This window comes from Lissotriton vulgaris, chromosome 6 (genome assembly GCF_964263255.1).
Source record: "Lissotriton vulgaris chromosome 6, aLisVul1.2, whole genome shotgun sequence".
Taxonomy (NCBI): domain Eukaryota; kingdom Metazoa; phylum Chordata; class Amphibia; order Caudata; family Salamandridae; genus Lissotriton; species Lissotriton vulgaris.
This window is the reverse complement of record NC_141694.1, coordinates 105511354-105528978: the sequence shown is the minus strand read 5'-3', so window position 1 is coordinate 105528978 and position 17625 is coordinate 105511354.

Here is a 17625-nt window from a genome sequence, read left to right as displayed (position 1 = left end):
ATACACTCATTATCTAATAGATAAATGCTTTTTTTCAGTGCCATACATACACAACATGATACTTTAGTCAAATTTGAATAGGTCACTATGTCCTAGGTGCACCTAGAACAGAGATTTGTCTAATAATGCATTTTACAGTAGAAAATGATCTTATATATAAAGTGCATGGACAGGGATTCACAGATGTTTAGCCTATTACTGAGTGCACACAAACATTAAGGAATATGAAAACAACACATAGTTGAATTAATTTAGAGGCTTAACATCCTGCAATGTGGTCAGATGGCAAAACCAAGTTGCGATCTGACCACCTAGTTGTTTTTCATCAACCTCACCAATTGGCACCATCTACGTATGGCTGTGCATTAATAGCCCCCAAAGAGATGGCATGATATTATAATAATATTCTAGAGCTGACAGAGTAAGTGTATGATGATGTTAATTTTCAAGTCCCCACAGAGATATTGCATGATTAGATTGATGCCCAAGTCCCTACAGATATTGTGGTTTTGGTGTACGATGATAGTCATGCTGCAGTTCATGCAGAAATAACACTATTACAGTAATGCACACGTCCCACAGAGATAGTTTGTGATTATAGGAATGCCCAGGTCTCCACTGAGATAGTGTGGTATTATAGCCATGTTCAAGTCCCCACAGAGATAGTGTGTGATGATCATATTCACGTTCAAGTCCCCACATAGATAGTGTGTGATCATAGTAATGTTCAAGTCCCCACAGAGATAGTGTGATCATATTCACGTTCAAGTCCCCACAGAGATAGTGTGTGATCATAGTAATGTTCAAGTCCCCACAGAGATAGTGTGTGATCATAGTAATGTTCAAGTCCCCACAGAGATAGTGTGTGATCATAGTAATGTTCAAGTCCCCACAGAGATAGTGTGTGATCATAGTAATGTTCAAGTCCCCACAGAGATAGTGTGTGGTCATAGTAATATTCAAGTCCCCACAGAGATAGTGTGTGAAAATTGTCATGTTCCAGTCCCCACTGAGATAGTGTGTGGTCATAGTAATATTCAAGTCCCCACAGAGATAGTGTGTGATAATAGTCATGTTCCAGTCCCCACTGAGATAGTGTGTGATAATAGTCATGTTCCAGACCCCACAGAGATAGTGTGTTACTATAGGAATGCCCGGACCCCCACAGAGATAGTGTGTGATTATAACCATATTAAAGTCCCACATAGAGAGTATTATGATAGTGTTGTTCAAGTCTTGTAGAGAAAGTGTACGATGAGTCATTCTGACATTCATTCAGAATTCGTATAGCGCTTAATTATAGTCACTCTCAAGACCCCGTTGACAAAATGTGTGATTATATTCATGTTCAAGTCCCCTCAGAGATAGTGTGTGATTATTGTTATGTTACATCTCCGCAGAGATAGTATGTGATTACAGTCATGTTCAGGGCCCCACATAGAGAGTGTTATAACAATGATGCGGAGGTGCTTGCTGTTATAACAGTCATGCCGAGGCTCCTGCAGAGGTAGTATGTGATTATAATGATGCCAAGGTGCCTGCTTAGGTAGTGTGTAGTTACAGTCATGTTCAAGTGATGTTGAGATATGTTGTGATTATACTGAAGCTTAGGTCCCCAAAGCGATAGTGCATGATTAGGGAGGCCCACTAAGATGGTGATTATTGACCTATAGAGAAAGTGTGTGATGCATATAAAGTTCCAGTCCCTCTAAAGTCAGTCTGTTATGATATACATGTTGATGTCCCTGAAGAGATAGTATGTGATGAGTCATATTCAAGTCCCACAAAGTTAAAGTATATGAACCCCCGTCCCCACAGAGATAGAGTGTAATTATAGACATGCCAGGTCCCCATAGAGATGTGTGTGATGAAATTCATGTTCAATTACTAAAAGATAGCGCTTGATTGATTATATTGATGCCCAGGTCCCCACAGATATAGTGTGTGATTATAGTGATGTCCAGGTCCCCACAGAGATAGTGTGTGATTATAAGGATGCCCAGGTCCCCACAGAGATAGTGTGTGATTATAGGGATGCCCAGGTCCTCACAGAGATAGTGTGTGACAACAGGGAAACCAGGTCCCCACAGAGATAGTGTCTGTTTATGGGGATGGCAGGTCCCCATAGAAATACTGTGTGTTTATAGGGATGGCAGATCCCCATAAAGATATGTGTGATGATAGTTATGTTCAATTACTCAAAGATAGCGTTTGATTGGTTATATTGATGCCCAGGTCCCCACAGAGATAGTGTGTGTTTATGGGGATGGCAGGTCCCCACAGAGATAGTGTGTGATTATAGGGGTTCTAGGTCCCCACAGAGATAGTCTATAATTATAGAGATGTCAAGCTCCCCACAGTGATAGTGTGTAATTATAGAAATATCCAGGTCCTCACAGAGTTGGTGTGTGATTAAAGCATTACCACAGTCCCCGAAGAAATAGTGTGTGATGACAGTCTGGTTCAATTCCCCACAAAGGTAGAGTTTGATTGATTATATCGATATCCATGATCCCACTGAGATAGTGTGTGATTATGGACTTGTTCAAGTCCCCACAGAGATAGTATGTCTCCACAGTGATGTCTGTGATTATAGGTTTTATGAAGACTTAAACAGATAGTCATAATCTAGTGGTTTAGCAAACTAATGTAGCCACTTCAACAGTGGCAGCTGCTCCACTAAGGTGGAAGAGCGTTGCCCCACTGCTTTAAAGCAGGGCAATGGAAAAAAGGAAATGATAATAATGGACTGTATTATTTTATTTTTAGTATTCCAGTTGTTTGACATGGTGTTTCTGGTTGGCTAGGGTATGCAGGTATGGTAGGGCAGAACCCATCAGTCTAGTAAGGGTAAGATAGTAACACATCAAAGACAACCCCTGGCAGAGCAGTCAGGCTTATCCCAGAGGCAATGTCTAAAGCGTTTGCACAACGCACTCACACAACAGTGACACTTTAGGCACACCATAAAAAGCGACTCCACACAAGGTTACATAAAAATATCTTTTGTATTATTTATTTTTAAAAAGTTAGACCACAATCACATAAATCACTGTGCCACTAGGCACTTTGACATGACATCACATAAAGTCATACAGCACTTTTGCCAATTGGATAATTGTCATAATTAACAATGTTAGTGAACTTTAGTAAATACTTATAAGTGAACACCACACTGAAAACATAAGGCCTAACATTACAGTTAGTGCAATCAAGACAATAACGATTAGTTAAACATGTTTCCGCTTGAGCCGGTGTCACCAGTCTGACAGGGCAATCTTTTAAGATAGTTGCTTCCAGCTTTGTTAACACCCAACTACATCTCCTCTACATCCCCCTGCCTCCTTCTATATGAAAATGCCCCCCTGGTTCCCGTAGAAACAGAGAAAATGCCAGGAATTACAGAGACGCCCTACGGAGCAAGAAAACGCCAAAAGATCTCCTGCCTGCACGACGGGGAGAGAACGCGGTCTATGGGTGCTTGTGCTCACCAGTGTGATAGGGCCACTGGCCTGCACTCTCTGCAAGAAAACACTACCGGTTTCCATGGAAGCAGGGGAATGACGGACGTACAGGGGTGATCTGAGGGGTAAGGAAACACCAAAGGATCTTACTCCTGGAGATCAGCCCAGTGGGAGGTCTGTTTGTTGGTGCGAGCACACTATCCCTGGGTGCTCGCACTATCTAGCGTGATGGGTCCACCTGCCCCCACTATTCACAACAACGGGGCCAGAAGCCAAGGGTGAGACAAATGCCTCCGGTACAGCTCCGTAGTGTGGCATGGGTACGAATCTCTTCATGTTTCGCTGCAAGCGGCCTGGTGCAGCTGGGAGGCTCTTGCCTTCCTTAGCAATGCCCGCACCCAGGGGCTCACGTCGGCCACCTAGAGTCTCACATCGGCTGCGTGTGGAAGCATCTGAATGGACACGTGAGGCTCTGGTCACTTCCGGGTGCGGCTGTGCCACATCTTCTGACATCCAAGGGAACTCCCGGGCTGATATTCCTTGCTGCTTGGGCATGGCCTCGCAGCCATGTAGCTGAGTCCCGGCTGCTGGCCCACATAAACAAAGGCAAGCAATACGAGAGGGAGGGCGTTTTGTTCCGTTCACCTCCTCCTTCTCAATGTTCAGGCCCTAGATGAGGGAGCTGTGCTGCCCATGCTGCAGGGTAAAAGCGCTCCTGTATGGGGTTAGCACAGCCAACTCCTTGGGCAACAGAATTGAAAACGCTTACCACGCGCTATTAGAAAACAGGGAGGCAAGCACTACCTCGTCCCTGGAGACACTGGGGCAGAGAACAGGGCACAGGCTGGCTAGCATGGAAGGTCCCTTAGCAGAGAGGCAGTCACTTCAGCCACCCAGCAGGCAGCAGGTTAGTTTCACAAGAAGGTATTCACAAACGGAGGTTCCTCCTGGCACACAGCAGTCATTGGGTACGTGCCCCACATAGTGTCTTTTTATTTTCATGGGGTCATAGCCCCTGTATTTATAGTGCCAAAGTTTTTGTTCTGAGGGAACTTCAACCACATATTAGAAGTGCACAACACTGCCGTTCATATTGAAAGCCTTGGCCCCAGACACACCACAGGGGTGGAGCCATTATTGTGGAAGGTAGGCACAGACCTATTCAGGTGCATGTGCAACTCCTCCCACCACACCAAATGAAGACCAGGCCTATTCAGGTGCAAGGAAAACTCCCCCTGCCACTCTAAATTCAGGAAAGGTCTATTCAGCCTAGCACTGAGTCGCCCACGCAGGGCAGGACACACCTCAACTACCCCAGGGACTAGAGTGAATGCACATCCCTTCTCTGTCAGTCAAAACCAAATGGTCAATACACATCAGGCAGGCGCAAAAACTCACAAGCACACAGAAATACCCACTTCTAAAAGTGTTTTTTCTAACTCTGTTTTCACCAATATGCAGGATTTATCACTAGCTTGCCTGCCCGCTACGGGCCCCCAATGTTAAAAACTGCCTGCCTTTCCGTGGTGGCGTTGCCGCCACAGAAAGGCACATCCCAGCCTGCATACAAATATGGATGACGGTGTCTACCAGACACTGCCACCATATAAACTGCTTTTCCACCCTGTAGGCAATCGGGTGGATTGCCTACCTGAGGAAAACCGGCGGACAGTATTCCCGTTCGCTGGGGTCCCCCCTGCCATGGTAATGTGGCGGGGGAAGTTAGAGGCGGGCGGTGGTTTTTGGCGGGTGGATCGCCACCACCATACTGGCAGTGGCGATCCGCCCGTTATCATAATGAGCCCCTTAATATTCCCTTGCCACGCAAAAAACCCATACCCACCCTAAGCCCTAAGAAATCCCTTACGATCCAAAAACTCATACCCACCCTAACCCTGAAAAATCCTTTGTCACACAAAAACCTATATTCACTATAAACCATAAAATATACCTTGCTACCCAAAAACCTATACTCACCCTAAACCATAAAAAAATACCTTACCACCTAAAATCCCATACCCATCCTAAACCCCCAATATTCCCTTGGCACCAAAAAACCCCAAACCCATCCTCAACCCTAAGGCACAACTTAGAATCCAAAAACCCATAACCGCCCTAAACCCAAAAAATCCATTATCACCCAAAAACTCATACCCACCCTAAACCATAACATTTCCCTTGCCCCCAAAATCCACACACCCACAATAAACCTTAAAAATTCCCTTGTGACACAAAAACCCATACTTAACTTAAACCCTACAAAATCCCTTGCCACCAAAATCTTAAACCCATCCTAAACGCTAAAAATCCCCATCAAACCCACAAAACCCATACCCACCCATAACGCTAAAAATCCCTTACCATTTAAAAACTACACCCACCCTAACCACCAATAATTCACTTGCCACCCAAAAACCCATACCCACCATAAAAAATCCCTTGAGTCCCAAAAACCCATCCAAACACTAAAACCTTAATTATTCATTACCACCCAAAAAAACCATTTCAGCTCTAAACCCTAGATGTTCCCTTGCCACCCAAAACCCAAGCCCAGCGTAAACCCTAAAAAAGCCTTACCACTCAAAAATGCATACCCACCCTAAACGCTAAAAATTCCCCTATCACCCAAACACCCATACCCACCAGAAACCATAACATTTCCCTTGCCCCCCAAAAATCCAGCCCACCCTAAACCTTAAAACAGCTCTTATCACCCAAAAACTCATGCCCACCCTAACCTTAAAAATTCCCTTGCCACCCAAAAACCCACACCCATCCTAAATGCTAAAAATTCCATTGCCACCCAAAAAACAATACCCACCTTAAACCCTAAATAAATCCCTTACCAACCGAAAACCTACACTGGCTGTAATCCTTAAAAATTCCCTTGGCACCCAACAACCCCATACTCACCCTAAACACAAAATGTTCCCTTGCCACTTAAAAACCCATAACTACCCTAAAAAAAACTTACCACACAAATATACCCACACCCACCCTAAACCCTAAAAATTCCCTTGCCACCCAAAAACTCATACCCACCGAAAAACCCATACAAACTATAAACCCTAAAAAAAATCATTACAATCCAAAAAAAACACACACTAAAGCCTAAAGGTTCCTTTGCCACCCAAAACCCCTACCCACCCTAAAAACTAAAAAATCCCCTACCAACCAAAAACCCACAAGGACACACCCACCCTGAGCCCTAGAAAATACCTTGCCACCAAAAATCCCACACCCACCCTTAACACTAGCAAATCCCTTGCCACCCAAAAACCCATACAAACACTTAACCCTAGATGATTCATTACCAACCAAAAACCCATACCCACTCTAAACCTTAAAAAATCCCCAACCACCCAAAAATCCATACCCATCCAAAACCCCAAAAATGAATTTGTCACCCAAAAATCTATACCCACCCTAAACTCTGCAAAATTCCCTTGCCACCTAAAAACCCTTTCCTGCCCAAAATCCAAAAAATGCCATTGCCACCCAAAAAAAAACATTCCCACCCTAAACCCTAAGAAATCCCTTACAACCCAAAAACCCATACCCACCCTAACCCTAAAAATTCCCTTGCAGCCCAAAAACCCATACCCACCCTAAACACTAAAAAAGCCCTTACCTCCTAAAAACATATACTCACCATGAACCATAAAAAATACCTTGCCAACCAAAATCCCACGCCCACCCTAAACCCTCAATATTCATTTGGCACCCAAAAACCCATAACCACCCTCAACCCTAAAGATTCATTATCGCCCAAAAACTCATACCCACCCTAACCCTAAAGATTCATTAGCACCCAAAAACTCATACCCATCCTAAACCATAAAATTTCCCTTGCCCCCATAAACCCACAGCCACCCTAAACCTTAAAAATTCCCTTCAAACCCATATAACCCATACCTACCCGAAACTCTAAAAATCCCTTTCCTCTCAAAAACCTACCCCTACCTCAAACCCAAAAATGTAACTTGCCACCCAAAACCCCATTCCCATCATCAAAAATCCCTTGCCCCCAAAACCCATGCAAACACTAAACCCTAAATTATTTTATACCACCCAAAAAACCCATATCAGCCCTAAACTCTATATGTTCCGTTGCCACCCAAAACCCATGCCCACCCTAAACCCTAAAAAATCCCTTTGCACCCAAAAACTGACACCAAACCTAAACCTTAAAAATTTGTTGCGACCCAAAAACCCATACACCCAGTAAAATCTACAAAATCCTTTGCACCAAAAATCTTACACCCACCCTAAACAATAAAAAATTCCCTTGCCACCCAAAAACCCATACCCAGCCTAAACCCTAAAACATCCCTTACCATCTAAAAATCGATACCCACCCTAAATGCTAAAAATTCCCTGATCACCCGAACACCCATACCTACCTGAAACCATAACATTTCCCTTGCCCCCAAAAATCCACACCCACAGTAAGCCTTAAAAAAAGCACTTTTTGCCTAAAAAGCTATACTCATGCTAAAACCTAAAAAATACCTTGCCAGCCAAAAACCCATACCTACCCTAAACCCTAAAAATTCCCTTGTCACCCAAAAAACCATATCTACCCCACACACTAAGGCAAACCTTACAACCAAAAAACCCATAATCACCCTAAACCCTAAAAATTCCTTATCACCCAAAAACTCAAGCCCACCTTAAACCTTAAAAACGCCCTTGCCACCCAAAAGCCCACACCCATCCTAAATGCTGAAAATTCCATTGCCAACCAAAAATCCATACCCACCGTAAACCCTAAATAAATCCCTTACCAACCAAAAACCTATACCCACCCTAAATATTCCCTTGCCACCTAAAAAACCATACCCACCCTAAAAAATCCCTCGCCACCCAAAAAAACAATACAAACAATAAACCCTAAGTAATTCATTAACACCCAAAAACCCACACCCACCCTAAACAATTCTGTACCACTTAAAAACATACACCCATCTTAAACTCTAAAAATTCACTTGCCAACCAAAAACGCTTACCCACTCCACACCCTAAAAATTCCCTTCCCACCCAAAAGCCCACACCCACCCTAGAAAATCCCTTGCCACCCAAAATCCCATACAAACCCTAAACCCTAAAAGATTAATCACCATCCAAAAACCCATACCCACACAAAACCCATGTCCACCCTAAACCTTTAAAAAAAACCTTACCATGGAAATACTCATGCACACCCTAACCCCTAAAAAATACCTTACCACCCAAAATCCTATACCAACCCTAAACCCTAAAAATTCCCTTGCAACCTAAAACCCACACCCACCCAAAACCCCAAGAATTCCCTTACCACCCAAAAACCCATACCCTCCCTAAACCTTAAAAAAATATCTTACCACCCTAAAACCCATACACACCCTAAACACTAAAGGTTCCCTTGCAACTCAAAACCCATACACCAAAAAACCTAAACAATCCCCAATCACCCAAAAAACCATACTCATCCTACATTCTAAACATTCCCTTGCCAACCAAAAACACATACCCTCCTTAAACCCTAAAAAATCCCTTACCACCCAAAAATCTATATTTACCCGAAAGTACCACCACTGCTTTCCTCCACGGGTAACTACAGGGTATGGTTGCTTCCCTGTGGGCCTATCACCATGAGTCTTTCTAAGTATGCCACTACAGAACTAGGTATAAGAGATGCTGCCACAAAAGTTGGCTATAGTGTGCATCTATTGTCAGTCACTACTACTTCCCATGTTGCACTTGTTTAATGTGATGGAAACGTCACTGCTAAAGTTAGGAGAGACTCAAAAGTGTTTCATTCTGAAAATTGGGCTGTGGTTCTGAAATGTTTGGGCTGTACCGTCTTACACCTCCAATGTGCTTCTGTTGAGTAGGTAATCAGCTTGAACTGCTGCAACATGAGCTGTACATGTTTTTGTCTGAGGAAAACATGTTTTTCTGCTGTTTGTACTTAATCTGAATGTGGGTTAGGAAAGCTAGCATTTCTACTTACCACACTGTAAATGCTGTGTGTGGGTGTGAGATGCTTACAGGGCTGCTGCATGCTCCGTGCCTGCGTGTATTAGGGAAGTGTGTACTCCTTGCGCTTGAGGAAAAATGTCCTAGTTCTTATGTCTATATTGTGTTCATTCAAGGTTTCACTATGTATGGCCATGCTATGCATGCCCTATGTGGGAGAGGAAGTTTGTTCTACTATTGTCTGTATTGTACCTGTTGCATATCAGAGTGACTCTTCCACTACTGCTGCAATGGTGTACCTGTTGGATTTGTGTTGTAGAAGTTAGAGAAACCTTTTTCATTATATAAACTTCAAGGCCATTTGGTTGGTCCATAATTGTACTATATAAGCTGTAAGAAAGAAAAGTTGACACTGTAAGACCGTGCCTTGTGTGTATTGTCACAAAGCACATGTGTGAGGTATAAATGCACCTTTATGGCAACTTGCCTTTCAGGAAATGGAATATCCACTATGCTCCAGGAGCGAAGGGGGGTTTTAATGATAATATTTAATATAAGTATATACTGCACATAATAAATCAATCAAGAGTTGTGATAGGTGCAATCATTACACTATCCACCATTGATCTCAGAAAGATGAAAAGCCCGGTCAGTCACAGCAGGTCTCAGGGAAGCGCATTTACCTATTGTGCCACAGTGCCTGCCGTGCAGGGAAATGCAACCTTTGTTTAGCATGAAATCCTTTAATTGCAAATTAGCCTTTAGTATTCATTTGTGCTATAAAGTTAAAAAATACCTATATTTCAACTTCCTTAGTTTCCAATATGTGCTTTTTGAGGCATTGAAGCGCTGCTGTTCCATTTAAAGTCTTATCACCAAATACCTACTATTTTTTGTAGATCTTTTAAAATGAATCTCTTACTTAAAAGGCTAACCAGTGTTTCATGAATGTGACAATCACATTCTTCACAAATCATTTCAATAGCACATTAAAACATGTTCCACTATTGCGGCAGTGAATAGTGGTCTTTATGAAGTACTTCAAATTTGACTAAGCTGAGGGTCCGTAAAAAGGGCCCAGTCTATCATGCCCCTGTCTGTGTACTAAACAAAATATATTGGTCAGAGAGTGATTGTTTGCTGTTAGGTCTTACTTCACAATTTAAGAGATAACTGGCATTTTATCGATTTCCCTTTGGAAATAAGAGAAAGAAAGGCGTTTCCACTTCCTCTTTCAAGTAACGAACCGAAAATAAAAGAAAATGCATTCCGTTTCTTAGTTTGCCCCTCATCACCATTAAAACAAGGAGGGGAAACCAGACTTTGCATTTTCACGCAGAGTTAGGACGAGACCCTGCAAAGCAATTCTTCTCACAATGTAAGAACGAAGATCTCCACCCTTCCCTGAACAGCAGCGCAGACAGCAGTGGATTAACAACACAATGGTTTCCAGGGCTCCTACCTGAAGAGGTGTTAACGAATGCAAATCACAGCTTTTGTTTGGCCTTTCTGAGGCTGGAAACGCAGGTCAAAGTCAAAGGTTGAGCCTTGCACTAAATGAACTAAATGAACTAAATGACACCTCTCCCTTCCCCCAGCCCTTAGAAACTCGCTATGGGCTGCAGTTTCAACATTTAGACAGCCAAACCCTAAAGTCATTACCCTTTAGTGTAATGCAAGCAGGGAAATTGCAAACGAACGAGTTAAGTTACTTACTTTTAACTCATGCACCTGTGAGAATCCACGAAATAGATAAGGCCTGTTATTTAATTGTGTTAGGTGTTCATTAAATTCTTACCTATAAAGCAATGCATAAAATGGTTTATAAGGTTTTACTGAGTTGTGTCTGTTTATTCTTTTTAGGAGGGAGTAAGCAATATTATTATATGCAAAGTGAATGTCAAAACCTGTTTGAGCGCTGTTACTTCCTATTTCATTGGAAGCAGATGATAATTGGCTGCAAATAAAAAACAAGCATTGACAAAGCCAATATGTCTTGCTTATTAGACATATTGACTTGGAGAATGAGTTTCAGCCATGCTGCATCTTATGATTAACGTTATTATAAAATTAGGTTCCCAGTTTCTGTTATGCTTTATAGCATAACATTTGTAAATAAAGAAAGTTCAGGCCTTGGCACAGAGGTGGGAAAAGGCAGGTCTTTCGGTTCAAGTACAATGGACTCGGGGGACTTAAGCGCGGGCCAGGGAGGCAGACCCAGGTGGCTGGTGGGGTGGTGGAAGGTCAGGCGGCTGTTCAAATATTCTGGTCCCATGTTGTGGAGGGCTTTCCACACATACATGAGCAGTTTGAAGAGGAGAGTCAGTGCAGGTTGCAGATGTGGGAGGTGTAGTGGACTCACCTTGGCGCTTTGAGGATGATTTTTGCGTTCTGGATAGTTTGGGGTGCTTGAGGAGGGTGGTGGTTCTGGCATAGAGGGTGTTCCCATAGTTAAGTCGAGTAGTGATGAAGGATTGTGTGACGATTCTACTGGTGTCTGTTATAATCCATCTGAAGATCTTATGGAGCATTCTGAGGGTGTTGAAGCATGTGGCAGCAACCGTCTCACGGAGAGACCACTGTCGAGGAGTGATGCCAAGGTTGGGGGTGTTACTAGTCCAAGGGTGGAGGGCCACCAGATGTCATCCGATGGTGAGGGGGGTCCTCCAAAGAGATCTTTGGTAAAGTACATATGTGCATATCCTCACACTGTCATCTCCCCAACAGCGACCAATCTTATACCTCTACTTTGCTATGCACACAAGGAGTTGCTGCATAGGCCCTCGCCTCCTACAAAAAAAGTCAGAGGTAGGGATGTTACTTTGATGCACACCCACTCTGTGATGTTGCCCGCTTTGTTCTGTTTGCACTTTGAAGTCATTTCTGATAATCACATATAACTTCAAATGGCCTGTAGGGTACTCTCAGCTTGTACTGTCTCTGCACCAGTACATCGGGACCGATTCCTCAGAGCTTTTCGTGATGCGGTGGCTCACATACATGGCATGTGCAGACAGCTCTTCCAGTTATTGCCGGACTTTCATGCCTCCGATTCACCAGCACCTCTAAGGCATTTCCTCAGCCTTTCCAATACAACCTGCATTCATGAAACCTCCATTCCGGGGAATAGTGTGGCTGTTATCTCGAGGGTTGGCCATGAGTGATGTCAAAATCAGCTTTCCTCCTAAGAGATTACAAGTTACCTCTAATAAGGACCTAAGAATAAGAATTGAAGTTGCCCACTTCACTCGCCACTTGCCTAGGATTGCAAATTCTGTAACAACAATTTGCTTTGTTGTTACTGTCAAACGCATATATTACAGATGACTGTAAACTGCTAGAACCTTTTGTTTCTATTTTTCACACCTGCTCATTTGGAATTATCTTATGTTTCTGCTGACAATTACTGGTGCACTTTTTCCTTCTGATTTCATGTCTTCAAAGCATTCCCTTCATTCTGACTTTAAATGCAAGCCCATCCTAAACTTTCCCTTGAAATACATTGGGCATAAATGTCTACTAATGCAGAAGTAGCAGTGGTTTTACCAACTGTCACACATCCCCATTATGAAAAATGTCTTGGAATCCAGAGTTTTCCTTTCGTTTTCTCCACCGCCGTAACCGAGGAACACAGAAAGGCAGCACTCCAGGCTGTAGCACCGTCAAAATAAAATTACACAGATATAGATATAGATATAGATATAGATATATATATATATATATATGTCACCCCATGTTGGTGGCTGGCTATTTACTATTTGATATTACCTCGCTGAATAAACATCTGCCTGATTTCTCCATGCAGCTCACAGTTTACTCTTCAGGCCAGATCACAATCATGAACCCTTTCAGTGCTTTAAACCTTACTTTTCGAAAAAAAGGTGACAAACAGGTGCCTGGCATTGGAGGATGGTGGCGTCTGCCTGCTAGGTATAGATATGCTAATAGGATCATTTAAGCCTATGTTTATGTGGGCTACTGCAGGGGGGAAGGTAGTCTACATCAGCTCATGACAGGTCAAGCACTCCGACATTGGCTTTGTTATAGATGATTACTTCCTGTTGTGAGGGGCACACAGACATCATTTTCTACCTAATCTGAAAGTCTCTAACATGTCAAAGAAAAACAGAGAGATGCAAAGGCCAAATTTGAAAGTTAGCCATGTGCGCATTTGAACTACAGCTAAAAAGTTTTGAGTAAGTTGCATAGCATTTTATTTTGCAAGAAATTAATCTTATTTATTATTTGGCATCTGTATTCTCTGTGCGTACTTCAAGAGTGGGACAATGGTGTGGTTAATTACACACTATGTTTTAAAAGAATCTACACGCTTGATAAAAAAAATTACAACACTGAGGGCAGACACTTTTTATTCCTGAAATTCAAAATCTTATTTAAGAAGGCATCATGAACCCAGAATAATGAGTGAGAATGATGCTTCATTATGTTCATCTTCTAATGTTTGATTTTATTGTAATTTAAAACAAACCTACAGTCCAACCTCAACAGTTTGCCTCGATAAAATGTGCCCTTTAGGAGAGCATTGGATTTAGCACCGACAACTTCCTAGAAACTGATCTAAATATTGTGAAATACTTGCGCTTCCAAATAGCTCAAACATTGGCATCGTCGGTGTTTGAATGTATGTTTAAGACAGGACTGTTGACTTTGCCACTGCTTCTGGTAAAAGTCATCATATCGTATAAAAACATACATTTCTTTTGTTGGACATTTACACTTTCACATAAATTAAAGGATGATAAATGGTTGCACTTTCGAAAAAATATTTTCACCGCAGACACGCTTGCTTTAAGATTGTGTTTGGGCTGTGCTAACGTCGGAGTGACTTCAGATTATTGAGAAGTGCTGCTGCTCAATGGAAAAACACGGACGCAGGTGCCCCTCGGTGAACAGGACTCGGCAGGAGCTGGGAGTGTCAAGGTCTAGGGTCTAGGCCCTTCGACATTCAGAGCTGCCTGGGACGGCCGCATTCGCACCTCTTCCTCAGCTATAGGCATGACAATAGAAGCCCGGCACTCGCACATCAGCAGGAGGGGGAAGGGGCTGCTTCAGAGACTGAAGTACTGATGAAGTTCTTCTCTTTGGAAGTTCAATGCTCTCCTGTATACAGGGATGGAGAAAGGGGACCCCCAGTCTCAGGTCTTTGAAAAGCGTCAATTTCACCACAGTCTTAGAAATTATTTAAAACATCGACTACAGCCCATTTCTGTTAAAATTGTACATTTCGAGCATACCATAGAATGTCTCATCTCAAATCTGTATGTATATGTATATATATATATATATATATATATATATATCTGACAAAATGATGAAATATATATTATATATGCATTGATATATATGTTCCAAGATAATGCCATTTTAAAAGAATATTATTGGCAAGCTCGCAAAAAGAAAAGTTAAACAACATTGTTAAAAGAAACAGTTGGTTAAAACATAGTCTTTCTTTCATGTCTATGACAGAGCTGGGAGGAGTCTTGTGTAAAGGAAAATAGTATTTAATCACTGTGGTGGTCACTGCATGGTATGTGATCAAGTCCGGGCTTACCGGACGAAACGCGTCATGTCTGTTGGTGTGAGGAAATAAAAGCACTTGAAAAATCGAAACTTGCCGTGTGGTCCGTGTCCTGGTTTGGCGTCCGTGAGGCGGTGAACACTAGGAAGTGTCTTTTTGCATACAATTCGGCCGGTTTTCTGCTGCTACCGGCTTTACCGGACCCTCCCTCGCTGTTGGTTGTCTCGATGTGGTGGACGCCGTCCTGACGGCATTTCTGTGAACTCGGAAGGAGTAATAGGAGACAGCCCCGCCTTGAAAGTGATTCGTGCAAGACGTTCGCGGCATACGCTGAAGCCGGAACCTGCTTGACCGCAGAGCCGTGAAAAACGAAAGGATTGAAGATTCTGAGAACGGCTAGAAAAAGCAGTGTGCAAGGTGAGCGATAACCGCTTGAACGTTAACGTGCAATATAAAGCATTCTGTTGTGGGAGAGGGAATACGCTATTGCAAGAAAATATTGGGACAGTTTGTTGTTCGCGACAACTCGCGTTCACAGGAAACTGCAGTGCTTAGATATATTTCCTCATCAGCGCTTTAATGGCGGAGACAGCGGACGTGCTTCGTGACCGCGAGGCAATGGCTGAAGCTCTCTATTCGAGTGTGGATGTAATTGATAAAAACAAACCTAAGGAAAATTTACAAAGTGATAAAAAAAGATGCAAATGTAAGAAGCACTTTGAAAAAATTTGAAAAATTGCAGAAATCGGAACTTACCAAATGGTGGGAGAGTAAATCCCTACAAAAGTATAAGGAAGCTGGAAGAGTCCCTAGGGGGTTGAGAGTACTAATAGCACCCTCCTTCGAAAAACCAAATCCTGAGCTGTTAAAAGAATGGGCAATAAATAATCTTGATGCCTCAATGAACATGGTGAGCCTGCTGATAAAATACGCTGAAATTGACAGAGTGGATATTATAAAAGAGATAGAGGCAGTTTTACTGGAATTAGAAGCATTTGAGGAACAAGATCTGATCAAAAAAGAGAAGGAAAATATCACCAAACGCTTAAATAAACAACAGGAAGTCATCAAAAATAGGAAAATCTATAAATTTGCAAGAGACAAAAAGGATTACGAGACGGGGAAAATCTTTACCTTTTCGAAATAATTCGATAGTGTAAAAAGAAAAGCGCTCTTGCCCAAAAAAGTTGCAACAACTGCAAGCAATGTTGAAAGGGAAATATCTTCTAGCTCTACTGATGACACAAATTCAATAACCACCCCAATAAGCAGCAATAGTGACAGTGTGGAATCCATAGATGACGTGGGAATAAATCTGAGCGAAGCAAGCTTTACACCCTCTGAGGAATTGGGGTTTATGGTGGAAGACCGCAGATACTCCCTACGTTCGAGGGGGACACAACAAAAATCGCACAATCAAGCCGGAACAAACGCCGCAACCAGAGGCGGAAACGCAAGAGGCAATAGGAGAAACAGAGGAGGGAAAGGGAGAGGGAAGGTGCAGCAACCCCAATAGGACAAGAAGGTATAAATAGTCAAAACACAGTGATCAACTTAAGTAACTTGGACTTGGACAAGGCAGAATTACAGCTACTTGCTTTGGGTCTATCTTTCTGTCCAAAAACAGACTTCCAATACACTCAAGCCAGAATTGATGTGTTCAAATTTATACGAAAACTAAAATTGGTCAAGTTCCACAAACTAAAAAAAACCAATGACAGGGCAATGGACATCAGCCTTTCTAACACACCTAGCACACAATTTCAAGTCTCTGATATCGCTGGGTTAAGAACAGTACAAGCATTGGCGGCAACATCTGATGGTGATGACTATGAAAATACTCAACAGGAGTGAAGAGATATGGGTATAGTAAGTACATGCCATGCAGAGAGCCCCTTTAAGCCGATCTCTACTTTTGTACCCATTATGCCACGCGATGCGATAGATATCTTCAGTGAGGTGGTCATTGATGACCTCAAGCAACTTAACAGAGACATGAAAACCAAAAAATTTAATATAAGCTACAAGGAGCAACAATACACAAAATTGATGAAAAAAATCAAGGATGCGGACAATGTAATTGTAAAAAACGCAGACAAGGGCGGAAACATAGTTCTTTGGCCTAGAAATATGTACATTGATGAAGCTAATAAGCATTTGAATGATCTGGAATGCTATAAAAAAGCCAGTACTAAGGAACTGTCGACAACCAAACACCTATTATTTAAGGAATTGGCCAATTGGAAAAGGAGAGGTCTTATTAACAAGGAGGAGTATAACTTTCTAAAAAATGACTTCCCAACGACCCCTACCCTATACTTTCTTCCCAAAATACATAAACAGGTGGATCCTATACCAGGGCGTCCCATTATATCTGTCCAGGGAGGACTGTTGGAGCCTATCTCTAAATATGTGGACTTTTTTATTAAAAGCTATGTTGAAGCCCTTGACTCATACATTAAGGATACTGGTCATTTTTTGAAAAAACTTAGTGAAATAGTCTGGTGTGATCAATACTGTTTCATTGTCATGGATATTTGTGCCCTATATACCAGTATCGACCATGAACAGGGTTTAGCTGCAGTTAATTTCTACCTATCCAAGAGAGAAATTAAATTCCATGAACACAATAAAATGATCCTGAGAATGATTGAAATATGT